General features: G+C 40.3%; 1 protein-coding gene across 2 annotated transcripts in view; it reads left to right on the top strand.

The window, feature by feature from the left end:
* LRRC4C (leucine rich repeat containing 4C) overlaps positions 1–14,445 on the top strand; it is a 1,431,417-nt gene that overhangs the window by 80,893 nt on the left and 1,336,079 nt on the right. The window lies entirely within an intron of this gene.

Below are 14,445 nucleotides of genomic sequence, written 5' to 3'. Positions count from 1 at the left end.
GGAGTGGATAGCAAAGGGACTCATCCATACATACACGTGTGGTGCTTGTGGTTAAGAATCCACCTGCCAACGCAGATGTAAGAGACATGGGTTTGATCCCTGGGTCGGAAAGATCCCCTGGAGTAGGAAATGACAAACTGCTCCAGTATTCTTGTCTGCAAAACTACATGTTCAGAGAAACCTGGTGAGCTATGTAGTCCATGGGGCCACAAAGAGTTGGACACAACTGAACACATGCACACAAACACACACACACACACATTTTCCTCCAAACTTTACTTCTGATGAGCTGGTTAGAGAGCATAGCTTGGCTCATCAGCTGGGCTGCACTCTTTAGATCAGGAGTCCCCAACCTCCAAGATCTAATGCCTAGTGATCTGAGGTAGAGCTGATATAATAATAATAGAAATAAAGTGCACAATAATGTAATGTACTTGAATCATCCTAAAACCATCCCCCCTCCCCCATCAGTGGAAAATTTGTCTTCCACAAAACCAGTCTCTGGTACCAAAAAAAGTCGAGATCCACTGCTTTAGATATCCCGTATGAATTAGAAAGACGTGTGCCCAGTGCTTGGCACAGCTGGCTGGCTTCAGATCTTCCCCAAGACATGGTTGGTGGCAGGAGGCACAGACCATCTGCAGCCCTCTTTCCAGGAAGGCAGATCTGAAGAGGGAGAGAGGCAGGGCTTCATGGGACATACTCGTTTCCTTCTCCTAAATTCACCAGTGAGATAAATCCTCTCGCTCCCAAGAGTGGAATGAATGAAGCTGCGCAGAGAAACTGGCAGCGTCTCTATTGTAGATTTCCCTCCTGGAAGGAAACTGCAAAATTCTTCTCTGCTATGGAGGCGTGTGTCAAGTGAAATCACTGTCCACCACCCCACTCCACAGGAGACACTATGAAGACATCCATTTTACAGACAAGAAAACAAAGACTTGAAACTGACCTCTAGGATCACATGAATAAAAAGCAAAAAAATTGAGACTGTGACCCCAGGTCACCCAGACCCCAGCATCTATGCTCTTAACATTTCCTGTAATGCTTCAGGGTGTTACTAGATGAAGGGGGCAGATGAATGCAAGAATTTTGGCTGACTTCCAGATTACAACAAATTACTTCTATGAATTTATAATTGGGTTACAAACCCCATAATTAACACACACATAGGCTAATTGGTGAGGAGTAAATGTATTCAGGGATATTATGGAATTCACTTGCATATGTTAGAAACACTAATACTTTTACTATTGAAAACTTGCCTTGTTGCTGTTACAAATGTGTGATACAGTATTTCCTGAATACAAAATGTGGTAGGATATTCTGTGGGAGCATAAAGTATAAATGTGGCAGTCTCATTTGCATAGAGTTTGGCAAGTCCTCAATATTTCCCTTCAAGTTCATTGCCTCTAACTGCAAAGTATAACAACCCGTAAGGTATATATGTAAACTGTGCTAAAACTCTATTTAGGTGTTTAAATGTTTTTAAATTTAGCTTTGTTACAGGTTGCAAATTGTGATCACCCTGGAAACAGTGGTGGTCTACTCCTGAAAATAGAGATCTGAAAACAGGGGCCAGATTACTGCTCCTCACCTTTCCTCCACACACACACACACACACACACACACACACACACTTTTCCCTCTATCTTCATTGAAACATTTTACATGGATCATTCATTCTTCCAAGTCACCTATTCTCTAAAATGGGAATGGGTAAAGATACTTTTGTAAAGTTCATTCATAGCATTATCAAAAGCTAACTTTTATTTCTAACCTCAAAGTAGAAGGGCATCTCTGTTGTAGCATCCCAGTGTTCATGGAGATACATTTTGGCAACTCTTGTTGCCTCTTCTCACGGATGGCTCCCAGAAATGATTTGAGTGACACTCATTTTAATGTGGAGAAGGAAATGGAAACCCACTCCAGTGTTCTTGCCTGGAGTATCCCAGGGACAGAGGAGCCTGGTGGACTGCCGTCTATTGGGTTGCACAGAGTCGGACATGACTGAAGTGACTCAGCAGCAGCAGCAGGGTTTTAATGTACATGTTTGGCTAATGGAACATTATGTCTGAAAAACAATTGAAGGTTTTTGTGTTTCTTGATCAGATCAGATCAGATCAGATCAGTCGCTCAGTAGTGTCCGAATCTTTGTGACCCCATGAATTGCAGCACACCAGGCCTCCCTGTCCATCACCAACTCCCGGAGTTCATTGAGACCCACGTCCATTGAGTCAGTGATGCCATCCAGCCATCTCATCCTCTGTCGTCCCCTTCTCCTCCTGCCCCCAATCCCTCCCAGCATCAGAGTCTTTTCCAGTGAGTCAACTCTTCACATGAGGTGGCCAAAGGACTGGAGTTTCAGCTTTAGCATCATTCCTTCCAAAGAACACCCAGGGCTGATCTCCTTTAGAATGGACTGGTTGGATCTCCTTGCAGTCCAAGGGACTCTCAAAAGTCTTCTCCAACACCACAGTTCAAAAGCATCAATTCTTCGGCACTCAGCCTTCTTCACAGTCCAACTCTCACATCCATACATGACCACAGGAAGAACCATAGCCTTGACTAGAGAACCTTTGTTGGCAAAGTAATGTCTCTGCTCTTGAATATGCTATCTAAGTTGGTCATAACTTTCCTTCCAAGGAGTAAGCATCTTTTAATTTCATGGCAGCAGTCACCATCTGTAGTGATTTTGGAGCCCAGAAAAATAAAGTCTGACACTGTTTCTACTGTTTCCCCATCTATTTCCCATGAAGTGGTGGAACTGGATGCCATGATCTTTGTTTTCTGAATGTTGAGCTTTAAGCCAACTTTTTCACTCTCCACTTTCACTTTCATCAAGAGACTTTTTAGTTCCTCTTCACTTTCTGCCATAAGGGTGGTGTCATTGTGGAAGAAACACAAGCTGGAATCAAGATTGCCGGGAGAAATATCAATAACCTCAGATATACAGATGACACCACCCTTATGGCAGAAAGTGTTTCTTGATAAACTCATAATTTAGGTGTTAGATTGCTTGTGTCTATTAAGGAATCACTACTTTAAGTGACATTGCAGCCATGTGTTTCTATTATTTAAAATCATAACAGAAGAAGTTTTATTGGAGCAATTAGAAAGCCTGATCATAATATAGGTATATTATCATAATGACCTATGCCAGAGAATTTCTCTGATAAAATCCTATATTATTTTTCTAGGATTACCATTAAATATAACTATAAACTGGGTAGCTTAGAAGACTAGACATTTATTCTTGTACAGTGTTGAAGGCTAGAAATCTAAAATCAAGGTGTCAGCGGGCTCTTTCTGAACACTGCTAGGAAGAATCCTCTTGCCTCTCCCCAGCCCCTGGTAGCTCTAGGCAATCCTTGGCATCCCTGGGCTTGTGGCTGCATCATTCCAATCTCTGTGTCCATCATTTCATGGCCTTGTGCCATGTGTGACTTCACATTACCTTCTTATAAAGACACCAGTCCTTGGATTTAAGGATTTGCCCTAATCCAATATAATTTCTATTTAACTACATCTGCAAAGACTCTATTTCCAGATATGGTCATATTCTGAGGTTCCAGGTGAACATGAATTTTGGGAAGACACTATTCAACTTAGTACATATCCTAAATTCAAAACATATCAAATAAGGCTTGCTTATAACCATTTAGCTGCTCACCAGTGGTGGTGGTGGTGGGTGGTGGTTTAGTCGCTAAGTTGTGTGTGATTCTCATGACCCCATAGACTGTAGTCTGCCAGGCTCCTCAATCCATGGGATTTCCGAGGCAAGAATTCTGGATTGGGTTGACATTTCCTTCTCCAGAGGATATTCCTGACCCAGGGGTCTCTCCTGCATTGCAGGTGGAGTCTTTACTGACTGAGCCACTAGAGAAGCCCACTTGTCAATGGTATTCCTCTGCAAAGGATAGCTGCTAGGGTGTTGAACTTGATAGAGCCCAGTGGAAGATTGCTTCTTTAGAAGGGCTGTGAGAATAAGCTCAGGGTGAACACTTGCAGAAGAATAATGAGGCAGACCCAAAAGGAGAAAGCATCTTGACAGGAAAATTCACTGCATGGCTTATGCTCCATGTGCAAAACAGAGGTGTAAGTAACTAAAGTCCCTTTGTACGCTTTTCTACTAATACATAGGGTCGTAGAAGAAACCGCCTCATCACAGATTCCACAGTGAGTGTATTGTAGTGCCCACACTTGTTTAGTGTTTTACCCCCTTAAATATTTTTCTCCTTTTATGTTTTTGAAGTTCCATTGGGTGCTTAATAACACTTACTGCCTCATATTGAAGCTATTTATAAGGTTTATTTTTCCCTTTTATCCTACTTACTAGTTAGGTGATCTGTAGCAAGTTATTTATAGGTAATAATGATACTTGCTTCATAGGATTCCTATGATAACTTAATGAAATAATCAATAAAATATTATTTTAGTGCTTACTAAAATTATTCCCATGCTTAAAATCACAATGCTTAAATATTAGTAAGCACTAAAAGAATATTACATTCATTTTTAGAAATCTGAATCACTGTGCATAAAAGACCTATTTGAGAACATGTAAAGTGTTTTGCAATGCTTGATGTTTGTCAGATAGCCAATAAATATGTGAATGAGTTTATGTTCTTTCCTGAGATATTACAGGAACCTGAGGGAAAGAGAATGTTTGTCACTTTTAAAACTTTTGTACTGCTTTAGGCTTAAAAAGTCATCGGTAAATACCTACAAATGCACAAATAAATGGAAATTCAAGCATTGAAAGTGATGGGGAGAATCACTGGGCCATTGTTTATTTCAGCGGCTCTCAAACTTGGACATCATCTGTGTCTCTATCATTTCATGCCTGAAACATACGAAATACTCAACAAATATTTTTTAGAAATTAGTCATTTTATTGAAATTTCCTCAGGTGCTTCCTTCTTGCAGACGAATGTGAAACACTGAAGGAGAAGCTGGGGCAAAAGAAAATGTTACACTGAACAAATTTTATATGTTATACTCATTGACCCTGAAGTTCTAGAGACATTAATTTAAGTCACTTTCCAAGGTTATATAGCAAATGATGGTTTCTCATATCATTTAATCTTTCACAAAAAGGATGCTACTATTTAAAGGCCATGGTTCCTTTTTCTGTGTGTATATGTGTGTGTGTGTTTAAGCAAATCTTAACTTTTCACACTGCTATTCTGGAACATGCTAATGTTTTTCCTTAAAGAAGTTATGTTCATTTATTTACTCCTTCAGTTAATAATTGTAAGTAGCTACTATGTGCCAGGTACTTTGCTGGGAACACAGTCATGATAAAGACTAACTTGATCCTTGACCAGATGGTGCTATGGGGTGTGGGTGAGGGATATTCTTCAGACAGATAATTACCCAGATTGCTATATAGTTTTTACAGAAATAAGTGCGCTGATAGAAAGCCAGGCAAGTCTTGGGATATGTAACAGAAGACTTAACCTAATTTGGAGTGGAGATGATCAAGTAAACTTTTCCCAAGGATTTGACAATTATTTTGATACCTGTGAAATGAGTAAGAGTTAGCCATAGGAAGGAAGGAAGGGAGAAATGTGTCCTCAAAAGAGAATTAGCAAATGCAGAGGTCCTGGAGCAGGAAGGGCTTTTAGAATATTCAGGAAACTTAAAGAAGGCCAATGTGATTTAAGCAAAGTTCTCGAGAAAGAGACCTGCAGGAGGTGTGGTTGATGAAAAGTGGGTGAGTCTCAGATTGCACAGGAACTTGTAGACCTTGGGATGAGATAGATTTATGTCTATGCCTCCCATCTTATATGCACTGGGGACTGGAAACATCCCCAGAACATTGTGTCAGACATTTGAAAGCTGAGGTCTAATTATTTCTCCTAAAAGATTCACCTCTCTGGGTGCTCTGTGAACTCACTAACTCTTACATGAATGAGATGAGAGCAGATCAGATTACCTCCAAGCACCAGAACATTTGTTCCGTAGTCAACACATCATCTGCAAACAAAATAATTAACCATAACAATGTCCTCATGCAGTTTGATACATGTATCAATTTTCTTAAATGCAAATTTTGGATAGACATTCTTAGAACAGGATGAAAAATCTCCTTGTTATCTTGGTAAATAATATATTTTGTGCATCCTTAGTACAATTTATTCCTTGAAGAGGTTTCTCTTGTTAACATGACACAGCATATTATAGCTTAAGTATGTTAATTTTTGAGTATGGTCCAAGGGCATAAAATATTCATGCCAGGGTTAGCACAATCAAAGACGTGCACGACATTGTTCAGTGCTAATTGTGGAAGGCTGGCGAGGCAGACTTCTAATTAGGGGAACTCTGGTAATATGTTTGCTGCAGCCTGTCCGTCTTCTCTCCCCAGCCAGCAGCCTGGGCCACGTGTGAACTCTATCACAGGCAATTATAGACAAGGTAGGATCACCTCTTTTTAAAATTCTGCTTTGCGGCTGCTGCTAGTTCTAGACGAAAGGCTGGTTGCAGCTAAACTTGCAGAGTCAGGGCATTGTATCTCTGGGGCGTTTTCTTCCTTCCTAGAGAGCTTTCTCTTGACCCTTGTTTCCCACACTCAGGCGCCCAGTGCACATGTGCTATCCCTCGCCTGCCTTTCCCAACCAGTGTATTGCCCCTGCCCAATATGTCAGTGAAATTTAGCTATTTTGTATTTTATTTCTTCCAGGTTCTTTTAGGTCCTTGTCACTTGTAAGACTTGTGTATTGTTTTAGGCTTTAGAAGTCATGAGATAGCCATGAAGTCTTAGAAGTCTTAGAAGCAGCATCAGAGGCTCTAGGTGCAAATCTAGCACCACCCTGGAACTCTTGGAACCCAAGCTTCTTTTATTTATGAATTAGGGTCCTAAAAATATCCATGGCACAGCATTTTGTGGGAACTACCTGTAAAGTTATTTGTAAGCTGCAAAGATCTGTGTTGAAATTTTAAAATTCCCAGAACCCTGACCCAGCCATTTGAAGGCTGAGGTCTAATTGTCTCCTCTAAATCAGCAGTCCCCAACCTTTTTGTCATGAGGGACTGATTTCGTGGAAAGCATTTTTTCCATGGAGGGGGTGAGAGGATGGTTTGTGCATAACGTGCATTAAGTGCATTACGTAAGTGCCTTACGTTCGCTGTGCGTTTTGTCTCTAATCTAATGCTGTTCCTGATCTGACAGGAGGTATCAGTCTGCAGCTGTAGGGACCCCTACCCTAAATGATTCATCCCTCTTAACTGAGTGTTTGTGAGTATGGATTAAACCAGTCTTTACTGGTAGAATAGTTAACAAAGAGATAATTCCCTCATGTATTATACGCATTTGTCTTTCTGAAATAGTTAACCAAAATACCATTGCTTCAGAATCATGTAGGTGCTGGATGAGATAAGAATTTGGATCTTACTAAATATAAATTTCTAAGGGTTGGGCCTGATGAGCTGAATTTTAACAGATACTTTGTTAAGATACTTTGTATTTAGTGATGTTGCACATTGTCATTGGAGAACTGCTGCCTTTAGGGTTGCTTTTTCAAGCACAGAAGCACTTGTTGACTGACCTTAGAATGGATAGATGTGCTTTAGTATTAGGGGGGTTCTTCAATCGGGACTTGTTGATGTGTATTGCCTGGGTCTGGGTTTGTGCTAATTCAGTGATGCGGCTTTAAAGGGTGACTAAGGCAGATGATACTAAATATTCTTCTGTTGAGAAGGGTGTTCAGCTTCAAAAATGATAGACGGGTAGGTAAATGCTGAAAGTATGCTATTTCTACAGAACCATAGGTCAATTTCATCATGTTTCAACTTCTTAGAGAGAAAACTTGGAGGAAAGTAAGGAATCCAGGGCTAGAGGAACAGTTCCCGGAATACCAGGAACTATATAGTACGCTATATGATTCTTCTGTCTGTCGTTTCACCATTATCAATGTATGATTTCTACCACATGGCTGAAGATAATTGCTTGAGCCACGGCTATCAGTCAGTTTTTTCCCCAGAAAAAAAAAAAAGAAAGGCAATGAAATTTATGTCATAATAACACCTGCTTAAATTGCATTTCACCTCCCTTGATATCACATTACCTAAAACTTATTTATATGAATTTACTTATCTGCAAGGGAGGCTGGGAATTATAAACTTTATTACAGCCACATGCCCTGCTAAAGAAGAAGGGGATGGATACTGATGGATCATCAGCAATGACTGTCACAGCATCCATGATCCCAGGCTGTCCCTGTTATAACAAAGAAAATGTGCCAATTCAAATCACTGGTCTCATTGGATAGTTTATTTTGATAACTTATGTAGAAATAAGTTTGGAAACACAGTCATTGCATCCCAGGTTCAGGCCTAAATTTGGACCCCTGGAGATGGGGATGTGGTCAGAGAATCAGAAGATGGTTCCAAATTGAAGGCAATTTCTAGACATTCCATAATTCTTAGTGGCATAATTTATTGCCCCTGGACCATTATGTTGATTCCTTTTCTTCCCTAAATTTTGTTTTATGTTAAAGTTTGACCACTTACTTTTAGTCTTTGTGACCTTATAACTTAACATTTGTGTTATTTCTCTCTGTGATTCTTTACTATTGTTACTCATAGCACTAATAATGATTGATGAAAGTGAAAAAGGAGAGTAAAATGTTGGCTTAAAGCTCAACATTCAGAAAACTAAGATCATGGCATCTTGTCCCATCACTTCATGGCAAATAGACGGGGAAACAGTGGAAACAGTGGCAGGCTTAATTTTTTTAGGCTCCAAAATCACAGCAGGTGGTGACTGCAGCCATGATATGACCAACCTAAACAGCATATTAAAAAGCAGAGACATTACTTTGCCAACAAAGTTCCATCTAGTCAAGGCTATGGTTTTTCCAGTGGTCATGTACCGGGGTCCAGCCCCTGTGGGTCCAGGGAATTCGAAGCGGGGACGGCGTCGGCGAGGATCAGGAAACAACTGCTTAATTAAATGTTAATTAAGGCTATAAAGAGTGGTTAAATAAGGATAGCTCAGTGAAGAAATTCAGTGGAGAAAAGAGGCTGAAATAAGGATAGCTCAGTGAGGAAATTCAGTGGAGAAAAGAGGCTGAATAATTCAGCCAGAAGGTGAGAGAAAGAATGACATGGGGAGACCAAGTTTCGGTGAACAAGGCCCACACTTTATTTTCCAAAGTAGTTTATATACCTTAAGTTATGCATAGAGGATAACGGGTGAAGGGGTAGAGTCATGCAGTAAGCCAGGCTTTCTTCCTGCAAACTCATCATATGCAAATGTTTAGGTGATTTGCATCATCTTCTGGCCCGGAGACCTGTTAACATTTTAAGACCCTTTCTTCAGAAAACTTATTTTTCTCTAAAGGTAATTAGTCAGGCACCGCTCTCAAAAGCATTAGATAAAGTTGTATTCCTACAGAGCAAAGGTGTGGTGGGCTATAACAAGAAAAAGAATTAACTCAAGGGTCCAAGGTTACAAACATTAAAGCTACTACTTACACCAATCATATTAATCAATACACTGCCAGGGACACAGCAGGTAAGGGATATGGAGACTTAGCAGCAAACATTGGCCCAACAAGTGAAAAACTCTTCACCAATACAATTTCTAATCAATCTTTTAACTGCTCAAAGGAATCTGTATTTAGACAGTTTAGAACATATCATGCCTCTCACAGTTGGGAGGCTCTGAGCAATCACATGTGGCCAGAAAAACCTATTCAGGCAGGCTAGAGGACTTCCAAAGGAGTTTGTAGGTTGAAACACTATCACACCCAGGAACTTTATTAACTGGAGCTGTAAGTTAACTCTTTTTTTCAGAGAGAGGTAGTGGGGGACAGCCCCCCCATAAAGTCAGAGGTGTAGGTGGGAGCACAAAGCAGAAAGTAGGCAGACTCTGGTTTTGGGGGTAGATGCTCGAGAATTCCAGGGGGACTCCTGAGGCTCGATCCCGCCTTTGCGTATGCCAAGCCTCCTTCCTCATGACCTTTGTCATGAGTGGAGCTCCTGCTCCCGGCAGTCATGTATGGATGTGAGTGTTGGACTATAAAGAAAGCTGAGCACCGAAGAATTGATGCTTTTGAACTGTGGTGTTGGAGAAGACTCTTGAGAGTCCCTTGGACTGCAAGGAGATCCAACCAGTCCATCCTAAAGGAAATCAGTCCTAAATATTCATTGGAAGGACTGATGCTGAAGCTAAAACTCCAGTGCTTTGGCCACCTGATGAGAAGAACTAGCTCTTTGGAAAAGACCCTGATGCTGGGAAAGATTGAAGGCGGAAGGAGAAGGGGATGACAGAAGATGAGATGGTTGGATGGCATCACTGACTCAATGAACATAAGTTTGGGCAAGCTCCAGGAGTTGGTGATGGACAGGGAGACCTGGTGTGCTGCAGTCCATGGGATCACAAAGAATCAGACATGACTAAGTGACTGAACTGCACGGCTAATAATAAACTTATGTTATTGCATATCATAGTTATAATATAATGAGAGAGTTCAGTTGTCTCAACTAATTTTTATAAGTGTCCCATTTAGAGAGCTGTTTTTGTTTGTTTGTTTTTACCATTCCATTCTGTCCGTTCCTGAGAAGACTGTAGATTGACTGGGTGAAAGCGTTATGGTCCAAATTACCTGTGAAGAAAGAAGCAGGAGCTTATATTTAAACCTATACTTTGTAAATCTAATTACACATCAAAATTACTTGTTAAGTTAATAGCTAAATATATACTTTAGCCAGATTTGAGAACTGTGATATGGTTATTGATATTTGCAGGACCATTTAAGGCCACTTCCTTCATCAAGAAACTTTTGGTAAGAACCTTCCTTTTGGGTCCTTAGGTGTGGTATGGTTTTTAGTGGCTTAACATCTCCATATGACTGCCTGTACCAGTTTCTTGACTTATCTTTCACTGCTGATCACCTGAAATGTTTTGCAATTCCTTGATGTCTTTTTTAGTTCACCTACCATCTTTCTATTTGCCTAATTCAACTCATTCATCAAAACTCTGTTCAAGCATAACCATTTCTTAGAACTCTTGCTTAAAGACATGGATTCAGTGACCTCTTTTGCTTTCCTGGCGTATTCTATGTCATAGTTTTAGCATAGTACTTGCTATATTCTACTGTAATTATTTGCTGCATACACATCTCCTCCCTTTCAATGGCAGGTCATTTAAGTGGTCTTTAAATAGGAACACATTACTATGTATATGTTTATGCACAGAGCCAAATTATCTCACCCTACTAGACATATTATCCTAGATGTCAGACCAATAACACAAATTTTCAATATGTCTTGTCTGGGACTCATTACCCAGCACTATTGCCACCACCACCACCACAAATAACCAGAGCTCTTAATCTACCTCCCATTTCTCTATTATTCATTTCTTCCCTCTAAGTGTCCGGTTTAAAAAAAAAAAACAAAACTGGAGTGTTAGGAAGAACTGAATAAATATTTGCCGAATGGATGTGTAAGCATGTATTTTTTCAAATGCCTAACGAAATCTTAAAGCAGTGTTTAAAGTACATGTTATGCTACTGCTAGGTCACTTCAGTCGTGTCCGACTCTGTGTGACCCCACAGACAGCTCCCCCGTCCCTGGGATTCTCCAGGCAAGAACACTGGAGTGGGTTGCCATTTCCTTCTCCAATGCATGAAAGTGAAAAATGAAAGTGAATTCGCTCAGTCGTGTCCGACTCTTCACGACCCCGTGGACTGCAGCCCACCAGGCTCCTCCGCCCATGGGATTTTCCAGGCAAGAATACTGGAGTAGGGTGCCATTGCAAGTCTGTAAAAATAAACCTATTTTAATTCACTCTCTACCCCCTTAAACTGATATTTTTTATGCCTTTCAGAGAAAATCCAATGCATTTCTATGTTTGATAATAGAATAAGACACTTTTTTAAAAAGATGTAAAGGAGAAAGGGATTGTGAGAATGGAACAAATATGTCAGATCATGTGCTGCGATTGGGATAGTGATGTATGAAGATCAACCTGGCATGCCTCATCCCAGAAAAAAATGGTTGATGACTCTACTGAAATATACCTTTCTTGGCCAAGAAGGAGGTTTAGACCTTCAGCCATTGTAATTGCCAACTATAAGTGTGTGTGTGTGTTTGTGTGTGTGTGTGTGTGTGGTGGGGGGAGGTGTGTGTCTAGAAAACTGTCTAGTAAGTTTTAAAAAGTTTTTAACCAGAGAATCACCTGCCACATTTTGTCCAGAGCAATTAGGGTTATACATGACTAAGTCAACAGTTTCTTGGATATTTCCATTCCGATTTCAGACTGGCATCTACATTCATTAAGTACAAAGTAGAAATTAATTTCTGGGCCACCAGGGAAGTCCCTCCGGCAGCCTTCTAAACAGACACTTAAGTCTACTGATTCTTCTTTGAAAATCTCTATTTCAAACACTCGCCTCTAAACCCACTGCCACTGATCTAGTTCTGATGCTCCTCATTTCACCAGCCTCCTACCTGATGCTCTATCTGAAATCTCCTCGGTTCTAGTCTTTCTGCCTTCACCTGCCTTTGAAACGCCTTCCTAAAGTATTGTGCATGCTCCCTTTCAGTCGCTCAGTTGTGTCCGACTCCTTGTGTTCCCATGGACTGCAGCCCACCAGGCTCCTCTGTCCGTGGAATTTTCCAGGCAAGAATACTGGAGTGGGTTGCCATTTCCCTCTCCAAAAGTATTGCGATGATTATATTATCCACCTGTCTTAAAACACATTCTTATACAAGATATTGTCTAGTTTTCTACAGGGGGAAAATCCTCTCATCTGTCAATAAAAACATTTAGCCCCAGGAGCCTGTTTTGCATATCGTCATAAAATCTTTATATACTTGAGGAAAAACAACAGATTAGCCTAATGCTACTGTAAAATAGTACAACGTGGACATATACACCAACTGAGAATTTACAGGAAATGAAACAATTCTCTATAGAACCAAATGCTCTAATGTTGGATTGTTAATTTTAAAGCAAATATTCGTTTATGAAACTGTTGGACTGGTTATTTTCTTTCTCCACAAAATAAAACAAAGAAATAAAGAACCACAGCATTTTGATATACTAGAGTGATTTCTATTGCTTCCATAGAAACTTTGTCAGAAGCTTGGACAATTCATTTCAGCAGTCTGTACAATAATGTTCAGACCTCAATTTAAAAAAAAAAAAAAAGAAAGAAAATATAGAGGTTAGTCTGTCTCTGAGGAATAGCATCCTCTGGATGGAAAAGACAGTGAACAATAAATTGAAATCATGAAATATTAAGCTATAGAAATGGTGAAAACTTAAGACTAGAGAGAGAGACCTCCAGTGTACATGGTGAACACAGTAATTATGTACTTGGCAGAAGGTGTGAAACTGATGATCAAGTTAAAACAGGCTCTCAGTGAACATTTTAACAAATATGTTTATTTATTTAGATAATTTTAAACAGTCATGAACAGAGAAAGGCACAAAGTCTGGAATCCAGACAGTAGGATTGTTCCAATATTGGTGTCTTCAGTTTCAGTTCAGTTGCTCAGTCGTGTCCGCCTCTTTGTGACCACATTAATTGCAGCACGCCAGGCCTCCCTGTCCATCACCAACTCCCGGACATCACTCAAACTCACGTCCATCGAGTCAGTGATGCCATGCAGCCATCTCATCCTCTGTCGTCCCCTTCTCCTCCTGCCCCCAATCCCTTCCAGCATCAGAGTCTTTTCCAGTAAGTCAACTCTTTGCATGAGGTGGCCAGAGTACTGGAGTTTCAGCTTTAGCATCATTCCTTCCAAAGAACACCAAGGACTGATCTCCTTTAGAATGGACTGGTTGGATCTCCTTGCAGTCCAAGGGACTCTCAAGAGTCTTCTCCAACACCACAGTTCAAAAGCACCAATTCTTTGGCACTCAGCTTTCTTCACAGTCCAACTCTCACATCCATACATGACCACCCGAAAAACCATAGCCTTGACTAGATGGACTTTTATTGGCAAAGTAATGTCTCTGCTTTTGAATATGCTATCTAGGTTGGTCATAACTTTACTTCCAAGGAGTAAGTGTCTTTTAATTTCATGGCTGCAATCACCATCTGCAGTGATTTTGGAGCCCCCCAAAAATAAAGACTGACACTGTTTCTACTGTTTCTCCATCTATTTCCCATGAAGTGATGGGACCAGATGCCATGATCTTAGTTTTCTGAATGTTGAGCTTTAAGCAAACTTTTTCACTCTCCTAGTTTTGATAAATATATCGTGGTTATATACATTTATAACATAAAGGGAAACTGTGAAGGATGATGGGAACAGTCTATACCATTTTCGCAGTTCATCTGTAAGCCTAAACTTATTTCAAAACAAGAAGTTAGAAAGTAAATAAATCTCAAAAAAGCACCTATAGCATTGTCTTAATTTCTGAGCATCACCTTGAGGCTAACGGTGCATTCTGGCCCTTAGTGCTCCCTATATTTATTCGCATTT

Source organism: Bos javanicus, chromosome 15 (assembly GCF_032452875.1).
Source record: "Bos javanicus breed banteng chromosome 15, ARS-OSU_banteng_1.0, whole genome shotgun sequence".
In the NCBI taxonomy this organism is placed as follows: domain Eukaryota; kingdom Metazoa; phylum Chordata; class Mammalia; order Artiodactyla; family Bovidae; genus Bos; species Bos javanicus.
Note: the sequence above shows the minus strand (reverse complement) of the source record. Positions and strands in the feature narration are given on the sequence as shown.